An 18,145-nucleotide genomic window follows, 5' to 3' on the forward strand; every position below is an offset into this window, starting at 1 on the left:
CCTTGGCGCCGCGGGGCAAGGGCGGGAGGGGTGGGAGGGATGGGGCGAGACGGGTCCCGGGGATGGGATGGGATGGGATGGGATGGGGTGGGAGGGGAATGATCATAAACTGCCTGAAAAATAGCTTTAGGATTCTGTAGGCATTCATCCTAGCGCAGCAGGCGACGCGCGCAGTGCATAGCGGCGCTCCTCGGCTTGGGAATAGCCAGCGGGTGCTTTGGGAAGGGAGGGATGGCAATCAAACGGCTGAGTCCTGCCCAAAACCAGCTGGGGATGCTCATCCCCGTAGTGGCGGTGGGGGCCCATCGAGTGCAAGATGGGGGGATGTTGGTCCCCCTCGGGAGGTGGGACCGGATCCCTGGGGAAGAGCGCCTGCAGCAAGGATGGGCTCGGAGGGGAGATGGGGCACAGAGGCTATCCCAAAGCGCAGCGCTGGGGCTCTCCCAGGCCCAGTGTGCAGGGGAGGGCGGCTCGGACGTGAGCCAGCTCTCGGGAAGGTTGAAGGGTTTTGGCAGGCACTGATTTTCCTAAATCAAAAGGGATAAGAAGGAGGAAGAGGCAGATTTGGGAGGCTTAAACCTGTTTGCATGAGGTCGATGCAGGCAGCACCCAAGGGAACTCCACTATTCCTGGCCACAACCATGTTCAGACTCCGGTCATCCTTTCCCAAAGGCTGGCCTCTGCCTGGGTGCAGTGTGTTTGGAGAGGAAGGATTCCTTAGACACTTCCATCCCACTGGACAGGGCTTGGAGCAACCATGCTCTAGTGGAAGGTATCCCTGCCCATGGCAGGGGTGGGAGCTGGATGAGCTTTAAGGTCCCTTCCAACCCATCCCATTCCAGGATTCTGTGATTCTTAATGCTGCTTTTACAGAAAATCACAGGTTTTACCAAACAGGATTGGGAAATGCATTGTAAAAATGCATTCCCCATTCCCATCCCACACAGGACAAAGCTTTAAATTGGAAAAACAGGAATACGTGATTCTCATTGAAAGATGCAGCTGACCTCGTTATCCTTTGGGGTTTGGCCTGAAGGCTTCTAGGCCTCGAAAGACAAAGGTGAACTGGGTGGAAAGGAAAGTCTCAATGGAGTGATTTAGTGGAGGGAAAAAGGAGGAAAACTCAAGGAATTTCCTCATGTTGCTCAGCTCTCTCTGAGCCCAAGATGCAGCCACCAGCTTAGGGATTGAGGGTTTGGAGATGGGCTTTCTCCCTGCAGGCGCTCTCCTCCAGGATGCTGGTCCCCATCCCCGTCCCCATCCTTGTCACCGCACCGGCGCCACCGGCACCAAACCTGCCCAGATGCCACCTTTGCCAAACAGCTCCTTTGGATGGGCTCTGGGAGCCAGGAGCGGTGCTGGGCTTCCCCCCCAGGCAGTGCAAGGAGAGAGGAGCAAAAAGTCACGGTGGGATTCATCCCCCTCCCCGAGCCTCCGTTGGCCAGCTCTGTGCGTTGATTCGTGGTGCTGATGGCAAACCAGAAGCAGATTTATGGAGATTTATCCACTTTTCCCAACCAAGCGTTTTTCCCAATGTTTCTAATGGGAAAAACACCCAAAACGTTGCTTATTATGAACAGGGATAACTTAAAAAGTGAGTGGTTGGAGGAAATCCTCCCAACACTGGGTGAAAATCAAGAGCCAAAGAGGGGAAATGGGGCGCATCCCTTCAGAGCCAACACCTACCCTGACTTTTCCCTCTCTCCCTGATGATGGAATTGGTTCGGGCTGAGACTCAGCACTGGCATCAGGGAAGCCTGTGCTCAGCCCATGACCGGTGCCAGCTCGCACCAAACCTTGCCCAGGTACCAAAGCTTGGGCTGAGCATCCTGCCCTGAAATCCCTGCCCGGGGGAGTCTCCAAGCCAAATTTCCCTATGGAAACCTTGGAAATAGCCAGTCGCTGCCACAGAGTTTGTCCAATTGATGATTTTCTTCCTTTTGAACGGTAAATGTTTAATTCCCTCTCCCATTCCCATGCTCCGTCGAGCCTCGGGACGGCTCCGGGCAGGTTCGATGTGGTCAAACCCCCTCCCGCATCCCTCCCTCCCCAAGCTGCATCCCGGGGAGATGCTCAGCTCTCACCTCCAAGACGCCAGCTCGGCACCGGCGGCAGAAGCAGATCTCCCTCCCTCCAGCTCCGGTTTTCCATCCGGGAAGCGGGAGAGACGCTGCGGACCGTGATCCTCCTCCTTCGCCTACGCTGACCCCCCTGGCCCCTTCCCGAGCCGGCGATGCCGGACGCGCACCTGAGCTCTTTGCACGGCCTTGCTTTGGAAATTAGGTGGGATTATCGACGTCTCATTGGTCTCATTTTATAGGTTTGATTTTGGGGTTCCTTCACAAAGAGAAAGGAAATAAAACCCAACCCAAAAGGGGGGTTCCTGCCCCGCTGGGGAGCAGCTTCTCCGGAGATCCCGGCGGGAAGGAGGCATGGAAAACCCGCCTGGCACTCGACGCCATCCACGCCGCTGGAGCATCCCTGCGGGGGACACAAAAACCATCACCAAAACTCCCCCCCCACCCCTCCATTTTTGCTCATGAACCTCATGCCCTGCCTCCCGACTTCACTCTTCCGAAGCTGAGAGCCCGGATGGAAAAGACCACAAAGCCCAGGCCTTAAAAACGCTCTGGGTTCCGTGGAGACACGGGTTTCGATCCACCCGGCGCCGCCGATCGGCAGCATCCCGGCGGCAGGACTCCATCATCCCCTTGGGGTTGATGCCACGGGCAAGTACAGCTCGTGGGAAGAGCAGGGATACCCGGGGTCGCATCCGGCATCAGCTTCACCATCGCGGTGATGCAGTTTCAGGAAGGGGGGGGCAGCGTTGATTTTGGGGGGTTATTTTAGGGTTATATTCTTATTTTTGTGTCATTCTCCTCCCCCCCCCCCCCCCAGACTTTAAAACCCAGAAAACTCCCCCTAATTTTCAAAAGACAACGAGAGAAACGACAATCTTAAGACACCAACACCCTCCTTTGTGCTCCTCGAGGCCCATTCCGGGTCTCCCTTTCTGTTCTCGTGCTCATTGTACTGTTGACAGTTACAATCGTGGGTCATTTTTTTTTTAAGTTGGGATTCTTGGATTTTATTTTTTTTTTTTCTTTGAGTTTGGGACAAAAAAAAAAAAATATTTTCCATTTTTTAAAAAGGGGTGTTGCAAAAAAAAGAAAAAAAAAAACCCACAAAAAACCTTGCACGATTTCAATGACAATAGTTAAAATGCTGCAGTTTTTAGAGATGTGGAAGCAAAAATGGAGCTTATTTATTCTCAAAGGCTATCAAAGGTGTAAAATGCATGAAGAAACAGCAAAAAAAAAAAAGAAAACTTTACAAAAAAAAAACAAAAAAAAGCCAAAAAAAAGCCAAAAAAAGTGTAACCTGAACAAAGTAGCGTTCAAATTTGGGAAGGAGGACGAGAAAACACGCAGAAAAGGACAAAAAGGCAAAAAAAAAAAGCTAATATATTGTGTTTGGGCTAGTTTGCTTTTGTTTTTAATTGTTCCTTTTTTTTTTTTTTTTTTTTTGGAGAATGAAATACAATTGTGTATATTTTCATATTAAGAAGTATGCACTGATAATGTTTCCAAAATGATATATCCCTTTCTAAAAGTGTGGTTACTTAACCAAAGTCTTTGTTTCTGATCTTTTACCTTCCTTGACATCTCTTGTGGATCCCTCTCCCCAACGCGCGCGACCGGGGCTCGACGCCGCGGGCCGTAGGCAGAGGTAAGCTGGGGTGGTTCATAGACCCCCCCCCTCGCCCTCTCCTCCACAAGCATCACCCCTTTGGTACCCCATGGGGACCACTCATCACCCCATAGGACCCCACTGCTCGCTATGGGGTGATGGGGGCACCGTAGTGCCAAGGGGGGGTTTGGTGCTGGTGGATGCAGCTGGGATGCTGGCGTTTGGGGGGGGGGGGATGGCTGTGACCCCCCCATCCCGGGAAGGCTGGTCTTTCCCAGGGTTTGGAAGAGCCGAGGCTGGCTCCTTTGGGGGGGGGGTTTGTGCTGGTGGGGATGGGGATGGGGCTGGTTGGGTCCATGGTGTCCCCTTGGTGGGGTGATGCTGGGGAGAGCAGCGTTGGGGGGGGTATGGCCGTGTGCTTTGGGGGGGGGGCACCAGGAGCAGATGGGGGCTCTGTTGCTGGTGTGCACTGGGATAACCGGGGCTTCACCCTGGCTTGGTGCAGGAGGAGGAGGAGGAGGATGGAAGGAGGTCGCGGGGGCTGGTTCTGCAGCTGCAGCAGCAGGATGGGGCAGGAGATCCCCATGAGGAGACATGGGGATGGAGCAGGACCCTAAGCGATGCCTTGAGCCGCACATACCAGCGTGGGGTGCATCAGGAGGGTGTTGAGGATGAGGATGGATGGATGGGGATGGTCTCAGTGCAGCGTGGAGTTGATCACACAGGGTCTGGTGTGAGGGGTTGGGGTCGTCCCCCCTCCCGCTAAATGGGGTGGGTTTAGGGGATGGCGAAGAGCCCGGCTGCGTTGGAGGCTTGGATGAGGATGGATGGAGATCCTTTGGGAAGGGGGTTGTTGCCGTGTGTATGGGGCTGCTGCCGGGCTTGGGGGTCTGAGGGTTGTTGGAGCTGGTCGCAAGGGGCTGTGCATGGTCCCGTGGGGGAAAGCGGGGTGAGGAGAAAGACGGTTTCCTTTCCTTGCCCCCTTCATTTTCCTCTTCCTCTCCCCCAAACCTCAGCAAAGCAGCGAAAAAGCAAATCTACATCCCCCCCCCCTCCATTTTCCATGGAAAATTCCATCTCCTGTGCTTCCCCCCCAGTGCTTTTGCTGGGAATTGGGAAGTTTGGCACCGGGAATGCTGGAAGTGGCCGAGGTCGAGCAGGACCCCTCGGCACAGGGAAGGAGTTTGCATCTCCCCAGCCATACCTTGTCTGTGAGCCCCCCCCCGGTGCCACATCCTGCATTCCCCCTGGGATGAGGCACAATTTGGAGCTGTTTGGGGCGTTTAGAGCACCCGAAGGGGCAAAACTTCATCCCCATCCGCCTCTCTTGGGGCCGGGGGTGAGTCTGGAACCGTGGGCTTCAGCTCTCGTTTCCCTTTCCCAATCCCACACCATTTGCCTTTGCCTTTTCCTCTTCCCAGCCCACTTCGCTTCTCCTCCCCCTTTTGTTTCCCCCCTTTTCTTGTCTTTTTAACGTGGAAAAGCTCAACCAAGTGTTAGGTTTCACCGCCTCCATCGCCCTTCCCTGCCCGAAGCCTCCCTTCTCTGTCCTCCTCTCCCTCTGCTCTTCCACTTGGGGTATTTAACCTGGCTACTGTACATGTAAATAGCGAGTCTCACTCGGTCAGCGGTGGTAACAGGGCAGAAAAGCTCCTTTTTGTTGTATTGCTATGAAATGAGATTCTATTTTTGTCAGAGTATATTGTAATAATACTGCCCTCGGCCGTGGCCGCCTTGTACAGCTTCTTCTTGTCCCCCCTCTTGGCTCTTCCCGCGTAGCCCCCTCCCCATCCCTCTCTGCTCCCCACTTTGCCATGCCCCAGCCCAGTGATGGTTTGAGCCCCACGGATGCGTTTCCATGGAGGGCTCCCGGATTGCCTATGGGTCCTGGAGCTCAGCACCACGCAGGAACAGCTTTTGTGGGAGCCTTGGGAATGGGGAGGTACCTGGTGCGCAGGGATGCTCCCAGCAGGAAGAGGGGACCTCAGAGGAATGGATGTGGTCGTCCCAGCTCCCCTCCATTCCCCAGCAGCTGGAAAACCCATTCATGTTCAGTTTGTTCCTCTGGAGCTCCGTTTTGAGCGAAGTCCTCTTTGGAATATGCTTCCTTTAAGCCAGAAGAGGGTGGTGTGGCTCAGACCTCGCCTCATCTTCCAAGCAGGCAGCGATGGGGATTTTGTGGCATCCTCATCCCGATGCCGTGGGGAGAGGCAGAGAAGGGCAAGAGCTGCTTCCCCCCTCCCTGCATTTAAGCACAGCACAGAGCAGTACAGAGCATCCTTTCCCCATCATGGGATGGATGCTGGGATGTCGCTGAGGGCTCCCAGCAAATGCCTTCAAGGCTAAGGGAGGAAGCAGCCCCATCACCAAGCTCAGGCCACGACTCCCCTTCTCCCCACGGCTCGTCCCAAGCTGTTTGCAGGTGAATGGGATGCTGAACCAAGTGGGACCATTGCGGCTGTGCTGTTAAATCCCGTTGGCAAACGGCTCCTAGGATGGCCTCCAGGTCGGGGCCTCAGTCTTCTCCCACCCCCAAGCTCCCCATAGCTCAAGTAAAGCAGGTAGGTGTCAGCATACTCTGGGGCATCTGCAACCGTCTTGGTAAAATAGAACAGACCCTTTAAAGGATGCACTAAAATAAGGGAATAAAGCAGAAATCCCTCTCTCCTCAGCTCCTCTGCATGGGGTTAATGGGATCCCCTGCACAGCTCGGTCTGCATCAGCACAAGCAGCTCTTCTCCTTCTTTCCCCCCTAAGGATGCTGCACAGGTAGAGGCGAACCAGGACGTGCACTTCCCCTGAGGAGCTTATTTATTGTTTTGAGAAGCAGTTGAAAAGAGAGGACAAAAAAAAAAGGATGAACTGTGTATCTATAATATATATCTCTCTATTTTTGAACCTCTTTCGTTTTCCTGATGCTCCTCCACGTGTGTGTGTGTGTGTGTGTGTGTATGTGTGCGAGGCGAGATTGGGATGCTCACGGGATGGGCGGTACGGAGCGGGAGGCACCCTGCTGCGTGCATGGAGAAGGGGACCAGGGTGTCCCCCTGCCCCATGCTGTGGGTGGGATGCTGCCAAGCAGCAGCGTTGCAAGGGAGGATTTATGGAGTTTGGAACCGGGATCTTTGCCTAATTCCATCTTGAGTATTTGCTGGCCTGGCTGGGAACCTCCCGAGTGCTGGGGACACCATCACCCCCATCCCTGTCCCTTCCCATCCCTGCTCCCGACCCGCACCCTTGACAATCAGTGGCTCCTTCCCAGGGACTGCAGCCCGTGGTTGAGGCGTCCGGTTTGGTTTTCCGATGTCCCTTTTTCTTTCGTGCTGTATGGTGATGCGTTATTGTATATTCCACACTAAGATAAAACAAAGGAAAAAAAAAGAACAAAAAGAAAAGAAAAAAAAAGAAAAATATATTAAAAAAAATGATGATGATGATAATAATAATAATTACCATGAAAAATTCTTATGAGTTTTGTTTGGAAACTCTTTCACTATATTTGTTGTAAAGAGGTTTACTATTAAAAAAAAAAGAAAAGAAAATACACGTTTCTGATAATTTCCGCTGCTTCTGGCTCTTTCTTTCCTGGGTTCAAGCTCCTGCTGAGGTGGGGATGGGCCTTGGGCTGTCCCAGCACCCAGGGCTGTGGGGTACATCTGGGGCAGCCACCGGGCCCCTGCTTTCCTCCTCAGCTGTCCCCAAGTCTCCCATCCCTGTCCCTGGCATCCAGGCAGTCTGAGGACCTGGGACACCCCGGGCTTTGTGTGTACCCCACCAGCAGCCCTAAGGCTGGGTGATGGCTCCCCTGTGATGCTGTGGGGAGATGAAGTTCTGATGCCTCCCATCTCTGCTTGCTTGCTTGACACCCCGAGACAGCCCTTGCTATAGCTCCCCATGGATCAGGCCCCCGTTTCCCAATCAAAGCCTTTCCCAGCGGGTTTCCAACCATCCCCTGCTCCTCGTGAGCCTGGTTTTAGAGCAAGGAAAGCGTCGCTCTGCCTGGAGGTGGGACTTCTGCTGGGCTGCCAGCGAGGATACCAGGTAAGCGGGAGCGCCTGAGGACGGTTTGGGGTCCCCGTTGCCCGCCTTGGCTCTCTGTGGGGTGTCTTTGGGACCAGGGGAGCTGCTGGGGGGACACTGGTGGGAACTGGTACAAGCAGAGGGGAGGTGGCGGAGAGAGGGATGGGGACCCTGCACGGTCGCGTTTGGCCGCCAGGTGGCGGCAGAGCGCAGGGAGCCGCGGCGGCGATGATCCCGATCCCAATCCCGGTGGGAATTCCTTGGGCTGCCCCTATGCGGACCCCATCAGTGCTAACAGAGAGCAACAGGCAGCCAGCAAGGCCCGCAGCGGAGGCAAGGACACATCCCATCGCCTGCACGGCTGGATTTGGAGCTGCCCAGCATTCCCAGCGTGGAGTTTCCCCATCCCATGAAGATGCTTAAGTCCAAAGCCATTGACCTCCAATAGGCTGCTCCTTGCAGGCCCTTGCCCAAATGCAGGCAGCTGGCTCCAGATTATCCCACTGTTTTACATGCTGGAAAACGCCATTCCAAGTGTCTGTAAGGGAGGAGGCTGGATGCTCGGTTAAACCCTTGGTTAAAACATTATCCAGGTCTCAGTGTCCCCACATATGATGCTCACTCCCTGCAGCCAGAAACTACTCTTTGTGTGGTCAAAGATCAGCAAAAGAATAGTAAAAGGTCAGTAAAATAATAGTAAAGGATCAATAAAGGAATTGTAACCGAATCAAGCACGGGCTTATCTGTTATTCCTTGATGTCGGAACTGTGGCCGTAGCCCTGGAGAGGGTCCTGCGGGTCAGCACCGTGTGGTGCTTCAATCAGAGCTTGGTTTATCCCCCCTCGGAGCCAGCGCTGCTCTGTGCAATGGGACCACAAATCAAAAGGAAGCAGAGGAAATTATCCATTGGGAATTCTCCATTTCCCAACTGGGAGTTCATGTTGACTCGAGGAAGTTGGGCTCTGAGAGATGGGGAAATTCCCGCTAACTTCGGCTTTGGCTGGGGAGTGCATCACCCTCCCAGCACTGGGAAGAGGCTCATGTGCCTACAGCACCAGGAAGCATCCGCATGGATTTATATCCATTGGGAATTGGTCCCCTGAGACACCCCGGAGCATCTCACCAGCTCTTCCCACACTTCCATCTCCTGAGCGCATGGCATGTGGTTGTATTCTTATATCCTGTTGTATTCTTATAGGTGGTACCATTATTATAGGTGTTGTTATAGGTGACAATTCCATTATTAACATTATAATTACCATTAATATTATCGATTATAATGTTATTAATGATGTTATTGCTATTTGCATATGCTATGATGTTCACATATGTGATTATATTCTTCTATGTGATGATATTCTTGTAGGTGATAGCATTATTTTAAGCGATCTGATTATTATATGTGGTGCTGTTATAGGTGATATTATTATAGGAGGTTATCATGTTATTGATATTGATATTATTAATATTGGTATCTTATATGTTATTATTTTCCTATATGTGATTATATCCTTATAGGTGATATCATTATCTTATGTGATATTATTATTATACATGATGCTGATTATTATTATATATTATAGGTGATGATTATATTATTATTGATACTAATGATAATCGTGATATTGGTATTGATATTCTTACATGTGATGATATTCTTATAGGTGATATCATTATTCTAGGTGATATTATTATTAGACATGGTGATGCTTATTATACATTATAGGTGATGATTATATTATTCTTATTATTGATACTAATGATAATCGTGATATTGGTATTGATATTCTTACATGTGATGATATTCTTATAGGTGATATCATTATTCTAGGTGATATAATTATAGGTGGTGTTATAAGTGATGTTATAGGTGATTATTAACAATTACTATTAATACTACTTATTGATATTTTTACATGTGATGATATTCTCATAGGTGATATTATTATATGTGATATTATAGGTGTGTTATAGGTGATATTATTATAGGGTTTATCATTATAGGGGCTGTATTATTATTGTTATTATTGTTGTTGAGGATGAGATCATCATCATTATTATTACTGCTATTATTACTGTTATCATCCCCACCATCACCATTATCACCTGAGGAATCCCGGCCTCTACACTGAGAACTGTCTGACACGTCGCATTGTTCTCAGCCCTTAGAGGGAGCAGCCCCCTTTCCCTCGGGCGTTGCGGGTTTGGGTTGATTTCTCCTCTTTTCCCTTCATTTCGGCTCCACGCTCCAGGGCACAAACTGTAAAAACTACACTGGGAATCAAACCCGGCCCCCAAAGCCCCTCCAGGACAGGTCGAGCCCTCTCCTGCTAACAACCCTCCGGCCCAGCCTTGAAACCTCGGCGAGTAAAGGATTTTGCGGCAAAGAATGGATCATTTTCCCATTTACCCGTGATTCAAGGATTAATAACTAATCCCATCAAAGGACATCTGCTTAGATTGTTCCTTGTCACTGAAAGTAAATAGAGCCTTTTAGTCTTTAGACCTAAACTCCTCTGAGGTTATTATGCGCAGGGAGCCTCCTACAAGCCGTTGCTTTCTCTTCTGCTCCTGCTGTGCCTAACCCTGGAGGGAGAAAGCAAACTTTGCTAGGCCCTGGACATAAAGGTTATTTGCTCCAATGGAGGAGACTTTGATGCGAGGCCGGGTAAGCCGAGACCCTCGCCCTCCCCTAAGGCTCGGCTTTAGCAGGGGGCTGCAGCCCGCCGGGCCCTTTGAGCCGCATTGTCCTGCCTCCGTGCATCGTTTCCCCCTTTCAGGATGGGGATGCTGTGGCTTCGCTTTCACCCCCCCAACACACACACACGTTTAGGTGCTGGTTTGGATCTGCTTCTTGGGGGTTAAATGGGAAAAGGAGGAATTGCTCGGGTCTGGGGCTAAAACCTCGGAGGAGAAGGATCATGGGTTAGGATGGATGGAGCTGTGGGCTCCAGCCGCGTGCAGGATGGTGGAGGCGCAGCCCCATAGAGGGAAAGATCCAGGTCTTGAGGGCCAAAGAGCTGGGAAATAATGGACTTCTTGTTAAATAACAGATCTGACTCGGGGGCTCATCTGCAGGGCTCCCAACGCTCCGCAAAAAGCTGCTTTTCTGGGGGACGGAGACTCTGAAAGGAGCGGATGAAGCCAAAATGTGGGCAAATTACCCCAAATAGGCCTCATCCTCCGCCCGGGAGCTGCCATCTGTAACTATTAACCAAAGGGCCTTCCCAGGGCAGAAAGACCCCCAAAAAGGGGAGATATCCATGGCGAGAGCATGGAAAAGATCGCAGCGGAGCCGAGTTCTCCTTTCCTCTCCTTGTGCTGGGGTGGAAACCAGCCCCCGTGCCAGGCCGTTGGAGGGATGCATGCTGCAAGCATTGCAGAACATCTAAAATTAGAGGGTTAGGGTGGGTTTTCCCCCCCCCTCCCTCTTCGCAGAACATGGGAGAGCTGCTCATCCCCCAACACCAGCTGTGGGCTTTTCTGCTCTCGTTTTGGGGGGTAAAAAAAAGCTCCCTGCGAGGTAGAGCCAAAAAGGGAACGCTGCTCCCAAATCCAAGAGGAATTCTCAACGGGGCCGTGGGCCCTGGTGTGGGAAACCTCCGACATCCAAGTGGATCCCGGCCCCGCTGGCCCTTTGCCGCACGGGGAAGCCGGTCCCGCTGTGCCTCCCGTCCCTCCGGCCCTGTGATGCCGCTGCCATCGAGCCTCGGCTCGGAGCTCCGGCGAAGGGAACAATTGCAGGGCGAAGCCAGTGGGAGTTCAAAAGGAGCAATAGTGAATTAAACGGCAGCAATTTCCCTTATTTTCTGCCGCTTAAAGGTGCACGCTGGGAATGTTGAAATATCCTTGTTATCCCCTTCAATACCTAGGGAAGCTGTTTTTAACGAGCAGGGCTGTAATCAGGCCGCGTTCGTGCCAGGCATCTCTTACTAACAAACCCATTCTCCAAAAGAGCTGTCCACATCAAAGCCCTTTGAAGGAGAAGAAAAGGCACCTGCTGGACTGAGTGCGTCGGGCAGCTGTGGGAGCCGGGGTAGGTGCCGGGGGAACACTTCACCCAATTCCATCCAGACAAAACAGAGCTCCCCTCCGCTCTGGGAAGAGGGAATATTTGCATTCGGGTTGGGTTTGGTGGGGCTGGGGGGGGTGTGTGTCTGCTGTGGGTTTTTATTGCTGTTGGCTTGGGAAAACATCCCAAAAGGCCCAAATAATCCCATAGAAATTAATTTCCTTCTTTCCAGGCTCCAAGCCCGCTTCCCTTCGGATGCTCCTAGGTTATAGGGGTGCTTCTGAAGGCATCCGGCTGCGGTCTGGCCTTTTAGGTGAACTATTCCAATGTCCACCTGAGGTAGGAAATGGTGGGGAGAAGCAGGAGGAGGACACGAGGCTTTCAGGGAGAAGGGATTTGTTTCCCTGTGGGTGCTGATGGGTGAGGATGGAGCAAAGGGTGAGGGTGTCCATGGCTGACACAGCCCTAGGGCCAGATCTGGAGCTTCTTTGCTCCTGTCCTCTTCAGCACGCAACCAAAAAGCATCTTTTGTTGCACTTGTCTTTGTCTGGGGGGATGCTGCAGCCGTGGCACTGCGAGAATGCCCAGTGAAAGCACAAGTGGGTGAGACAAAGACCTTTCCTTGGCAATCACCAGCTCCAAACCCCTCTCCTTCCCCCCCAGATCTATGAGATCAGAGCTCAGACAGCCCAGATTTTGAAGGAATTCTCCACAAGGAGAATTGCGACCCAAACCCTGTATCTGACCATCACTGGGTATCAGCAAGATGCACTTCTAAGAGGCCTCCCACACGGAGCTGATAGGCAAAAAGGAAGGGATTTCCCTTCAAAATCCCACCAGGGCTGGTCCATGCCAGGGCCCTGAAGGCTCTCAGCACCCTGCAAAGGCATCAGAGCCTCGGAGATGCTCCCTGGTGCCCAGCACCAGTCAGCAAAAGGCTCATCCTTTCCTATGGGCAGAGCAGTTTGGGGTGGCTATTCTGCCCCTCCACAAGCGGAGGGGCACGGGGAGCATCTCGCTGCGGGTGTGCTTGGGTGGATGGAGCTGGTGTGTGCACGTGTGTTCACGTATGTGCACCCAACCATCTATGCACCCCATGCGGGGTAAGTGCAGCCTGCATGCTCACAAGGGCTGCATGCCTGGGGCACACGCAAGTGGGGTACATGTGGGGAAGGGATGGGTGCACCCCAAGGCTTTCTGAGCCGCTTTAGGGATGCTGCTGTTGCATTCACAACGGGCGCACCCCCTTTGCAGCTCCCCGTTGTGCGTGGCCTCAATGGGGCTGCGGGGAAGGGGATGGGGAAGGGTGGGGGGGCTGCGCAAAATAGAGCAAAGACTTTGACATTAAACCCGGGGGGGGGCTGCACCCCTGCCTTGGGGGGGGGGACGGGACGGGCGGACATCCCCAGCACCCGCTATAGCTTGTGCGCAGCGAAGGGCGCGTTTCTGGGCAGAATTAAGGGGTTGCTTTGGGGTTGATGGGGGCTTTTTTTGCATCACGGTAAGGGCTACGCGGCTCCCGTGCGCCCAAGTCCCGCGGGGCGCCGCGGGTCCCCTCTCCTGGGGCAGCGAGCACCGAAAATCCCGGTTTTCCGTGGTGAAAATCCTCCTGGATCATCCCTTTCGCCTCGCCGCAGCCCGGGATTCGCCTCCCATCATCAGCTCGCTTAAAGAAAAGCATCCGTTGAAGCCGCCTGTTTTTCCCTAAATAACGCCCGTGTGGGATCCCTGGTGCTGTGCAAAAGGGATGGGAGCTGGGAGGGCAAAAGAACTCCGGCTGTGGGGAAGGGCTGGGTGCCCTCCGACGGAGGAGCCAGTCCTCCCGCAGGCATTCCAGGGGGAATTCCGGGAAAGACGGCATGGATCTCCCTCTCCTTTTCCCTCCACTTTAAAGTTCGATAGAAGAGAAAATAAAGCGGAGCTTTGCGCCCCAAAACTTGCGGTGCGGAGGGGCCGGGCACATCCCCTCCGGCTGCCGGCACTTTGGGAATTGCTGCTTTGGGATGAGAAGGGGGAAAGTGGAAATGATCCCATTTTTTGGAGCATGATGTGGGGGGCGAAGCCGCCGTCCTCGCCCGCGGGTGGTGAAGTGATGCCAGAGCCGCCGGGGCTGGGGTGAGGGCTTACGGGGAAAAGGCTTCGCCTCATCGGGAACTGTGGATTTGCCAGGAGAGGAGGAACCGAAAGGGATTTGGATCGATTTTTCCCCCTTTTCCAAACACCGCTCGGTCTATTCCGAAACTCGCAGGAGATTTGTAGAAATTGGCGGCTTCATTCCCTAAATACAAATAAGAATCAAATCAAAATCTGGGATGCGATGGAAGGGAGATGCCCGGGATGAAGGAGGATCCCTCAGCCTGGCGCTGGTTTCCATTTTGGGCCATTCGCAGTAAATAAATGAAGGGGATGGGGGGGAAATATGTGTGTAAAATAATCAGTCCTGGGAGCTGAGGAATTAATGAGGGATGAGGCAGAGGAATGCGGGGAGCAGCGACCTGGATGGAGCCGGGACAAGCGGTTCAGCTGCCGAGCTGCGGATGCGGCCGCTGGAAAGGGGCTTTTCCCAGTTAAAAAAGGGTGAAAACGGGGGGAAAAGGGGAAGGAATAAAGACAGAGCCCGCTGCGGATACCCCCGTTCAGGGCTGTTGCGCTGGCCCGGCTCGGAGAGGGACTGACCCGGGCTTGTGGAGCTGCTGCGGCCGATAATGTGTGGGTGTCCCCCCCCCGGAGCCCTCGGGATGGGTTTGTTCACTTCGGGTGTTTTTATAGCTCTTATTCATCCCCAAACCCCTGTTGAGGGGAAGGAATCGATTCCCGGCTTTCATTTCACTATCGTTACATTAAAGCGGGGAGAAAACGTTATTTATGGGGAATTAAAAACCATCTATCCCAAGCAGGGAAGGAAATTGGAGTCCAACTCGGAGCGAGCATTATTTACCTTTAATAAAGCGTGATTCGGGCTTGGGGAAGGAGGAACACAAAGTCATTCCCCCAAATAGAAAGACGGAAGCACTGACGCGGCTGGAAGTTCATAAAATACCCTGGTGGGAAACGCTGCTGAGGGGGGGGACACCCGCTCCCTGTGGTGTCACCCCCAGCCTTGGTTACTAAATATCAGGGGGGCTTCGCTCCTAATCAGCGCTTATTAAGCGAAAAATAGACCCCGAAAACGCGACGATGCCCATGAAATCACGGTTAATTCCTCATTGCAACGGGGGAACGCGCGATCGAGCCCGAGCGCTGGAAAATCACCCTCTTAAAGTGGGGGTTTCTATAAATCAAAGGTTAAAAAGTCCTTAATTCCCCTTAAAATCCTCCTCTCGGTGCCAGAGACGGGGCTGGGAGCGTTCCGACCCCCCCCGAGGGGTCGGGGACCCCTTTAGACCGAATTAACGGGGTTTTCCCTGCAGGGCACTGGCTCGGGGTTTTGGGGAGCTCCTCGGGGAGTTTATTTCCAAAAGGAGGGAATTTTATTGTTATTTTTAATTTTAAATGACGGTTTTGGGGGCCACGTTCAGAGCAGGGACGCAGACGAGCCCCGAGTCCTTTGTGCACCCTCGGCCCCTCCGTTTGCCTTTAAACCCACCCCGACACCCCCAAAACCCCTTTATTTTCCCCTCTCCTATCCCTTCAACCCCACGATTCCCGACCCGAAACCCGCTGCGCTTCCCCCGAGGCGCTCAAACCCCCCCCCCCCCCCACTTTACGCGCCTGAGGAGCGGGCTTGCTAGATTTGCATATATGGTAATGAGCTCTTAATTGCCATCCTTGCTGATCGATTGCTAGCAATAAGCAGGGTAAGCTTGGAAATACGCCCCCCCCCCCCCCTCCTTCCCCGGCCCCCCCGCCCCGCGTTTGCAGCCCAACTTTTGTTAACTCCAACACGTATACTTTACGTATAGGCTACGTGGAGGCTCCGCGGACGCTCCTATATATCCTTACGCCGGGCACGGCCCCTTCTACCTCCGCCGGCGGCTCCGGTCCCGGGGCCATCGAGGAGACCAGAGGGCTACGGGGAGGGGCGGGCAGGGTAGGCAAGGAAGGCAAAGCGATGCAGGCAGGGCACCGGGGTGCAGGCAGGAGAGGAGGGCAAGGAGGCAGAGAGATGCAGGCAAGGCACCGGGGTGCAGGCAGGGTAGGCAAGGAAGGCAGAGCGATGCAGGCAGGGCACTGGGGTGCAGGCAGGACAGGAGGGCAAGGAGGCAGAGAGATGTAGGCAGCGCACTCAGGAAGGGATGTACAGCCGTGCAAGAAGGGCACTGAGGGTGCAGGCAGGATAGGGCAGGGAGGCAGAGCGATGCAGGCAGGGCGCTGGGGTGCAGGCAGGGTAGGGAAGGGAAATAGAGCCGCGCAGGCAGGGCACTGGGATGCAGGCAGGGTAGGGAAGGGAAATAGAGCCGCGCAGGCAGGGCACTCGGATGCAGGCAGGATGAGAGGGCAGGGAGGGATGGCAGTGCAGGCAGGTGAGCAGAGCAGGCAGCGCAGGCAGGACCCGCTGGCCTTATGGGCGCATTCCCCTCGAGGTGGGCTGAAGAATCCGGGGGGGAACCCCGGGGCCGGACCAGTCCCCCCCTTCTCCAACCGCTTCCCCCCCACACCCCTCAGCCCTGCGGCTGCTGCCGGCAGCCGGGCCGGGGCGCGGAGCCCCCCGCGGGCCGGCCCCGCAGCCGGACAAACAATGTGAGACTTGGCGGAACAAAAGCGGCGGGGCTTGGGTTGCTGAACACGTCTGAGGCCAGACGAGCAGCGCGATTTATTGGACTCGGTGAGAAAATCATAACAAAAACAAAAAGGGGGAGGGGGGGCGGCGAAAAAGGGGGGGTCTGGGGGGCTCCATCCCTTAAAACGTCTTTATAGGGGCTGCGGAGTCGGGAAGGGGATGCTCCGGGAGCGGGACCTTGGAGGGGCTGCGGGGTCGGCAGGTGGGATCCCCCCCCCCCCGGCATCTGAGCTTGGAAAGTTTGGGGGACACATCCCCCAGGTTTCCCTTTCCCCCCCGCGTTTCACCCATCCACGATGGCTTTGCCCCGATCCCATGGGGGATCCAGACCCACTCCGGGTGGGGTGCAGCCGAGGACCGAGGTTTGGGGTGCGGGTCCTTGCAGGGATGCTGCCATTCCCGGTCGTGGTCCCCCCCCCAGCGTGTCCGTTGCTCATTGTTGCCCTCCACGCCAAGAGACCCCCCTGTCCCGATAGGGTTTGGGTGGGGGGACCCCAAATCTCCCTCCTGCGAGCGGCCGGGGGTGCTGCGGGGACACGAACACGGCTGACCCCCGTTCCCTGCACCCCCCGGCCGGGCTTTGGGGGCAGGATTTGGGGGTGAGCAGAGCTGGGGACTCGCTACCGAACAACCAAATCCCGTTGGATGGGGCTGTAATGAAATGAAATCAACCCCGCGTTACAAGAGCGGAGGTTACGCTCCTCTTCCTGCTCCCTGCGCGGCTGAGCGCGGCCGGGTGTGGAGCTGAGGGGCAATGGGAGGATTCCCCCCACTTCCAAACTTCTCCTTGCGTGGCCTTCATTTAATTCCCCCCCCCCCCCCCCCAATTCCCAACCAGGGCCGAGCTGCTCCGTTCAGTTAAAGCCCGATGAGAGAACCCCGCAGCAGGCCGAGAAGGGCCCCAAAATGAAGTAATTTGGGGGGGGGGGAGGTTATTATAATTGGAGCCGTTATTCGGGGCAGATGGGACGCTCGGGGCTGGTGATGGTGAAAATCCCGCGTGGCTTTTTCCTGCTCAGGATCCTTTGAATTAAAATTTCAGTTTTATTGAATTTTTAATTTTAAAATTTTAAATTTCCCCATTTTTAAAAATCTTAAATTTTAAATTTCCCCAATTTTTAATTTTTTTTTTAAACTACAATATCCGCATCCCTAGCCCTCATTTTCCCTTCCTGGGGAAAGAGGGAGTTTGTGCTTCAACCTTGCTCGGGGAAGAATAAAATCGCGCAGCATTTGGGGTAGGTTTTGATTCCTTTTTCGGTTCATGAGTGGATTCCGGTCTCTGCAGCGCTGGGACCCGCGGGGTCAAATCCTGCCCAGCTCAGCTCCGCTTTTAGCCTCCCCAAAATGAAGTTTTCCTTGCTGCAATGGCCTGCGAGCTCGTTTGAGGGCTGGGAAGCTCCGAATCGGCCGTGCCCGGTGTGATGCCGCGATCGCGGCGGCGGCTCTCGGGTATTTACCGGCGGGTTTGGGGTGGCTTCGGTCTCCCTAAAGCGACTTTCGGCAGCAGCAAAGCGCGGAGCTGGGCTTGGGTTGATAATAAAACACGAAATGCACCCGAGCATCTATGGGGTCCTTCCCCAAAACCCTCCCGGCCCGGGACGGCTCGAACGCGACCTTAATACATACATACATGCATACATATATACATATGTACATATATATATATACACCATGTGTCATTGGGATAATCCCTCTGTGAA

General features: G+C 54.0%; 2 long non-coding RNA genes across 6 annotated transcripts in view; one reads left to right on the forward strand and one right to left on the reverse strand.

Moving 5' to 3' along the window:
• Positions 1-6,834: 6,834 nt before the first annotated feature.
• Positions 6,835-15,725, reverse strand: LOC134170343 (uncharacterized). Of its 2 annotated transcripts, none has more exons than XR_009967254.1 (3): positions 15,619-15,725; positions 9,817-9,970; positions 6,835-7,045 (listed from the first exon to the last, which is right to left on the reverse strand). It is a non-coding gene; the product is annotated as an uncharacterized LOC134170343 (long non-coding RNA). The 2 variants fall into 2 exon arrangements; XR_009967253.1 differs by lacking the exon at positions 15,619-15,725 and adding an exon at positions 10,121-10,490.
• The window catches only part of LOC134170342 (uncharacterized), a 29,887-nt gene continuing 23,788 nt past the window's right edge, over positions 12,047-18,145 (forward strand). For 3 of the 4 annotated variants that reach the window (XR_009967249.1, XR_009967250.1, XR_009967247.1), the window contains exon 1: positions 16,375-16,487. This is a non-coding gene — a long non-coding RNA (uncharacterized LOC134170342). Of the gene's footprint in view, positions 12,062-16,374; positions 16,488-18,145 lie in introns of those variants that run through there. The other variant, XR_009967252.1, reaches the window with a different exon arrangement.

The sequence above is a fragment of the Pezoporus occidentalis genome, unplaced genomic scaffold (genome assembly GCF_034315485.1).
Source record: "Pezoporus occidentalis ecotype Australia unplaced genomic scaffold, CSIRO_AGI_Poc_V1 ctg370, whole genome shotgun sequence".
Taxonomy (NCBI): Eukaryota; Metazoa; Chordata; class Aves; order Psittaciformes; family Psittacidae; genus Pezoporus; species Pezoporus occidentalis.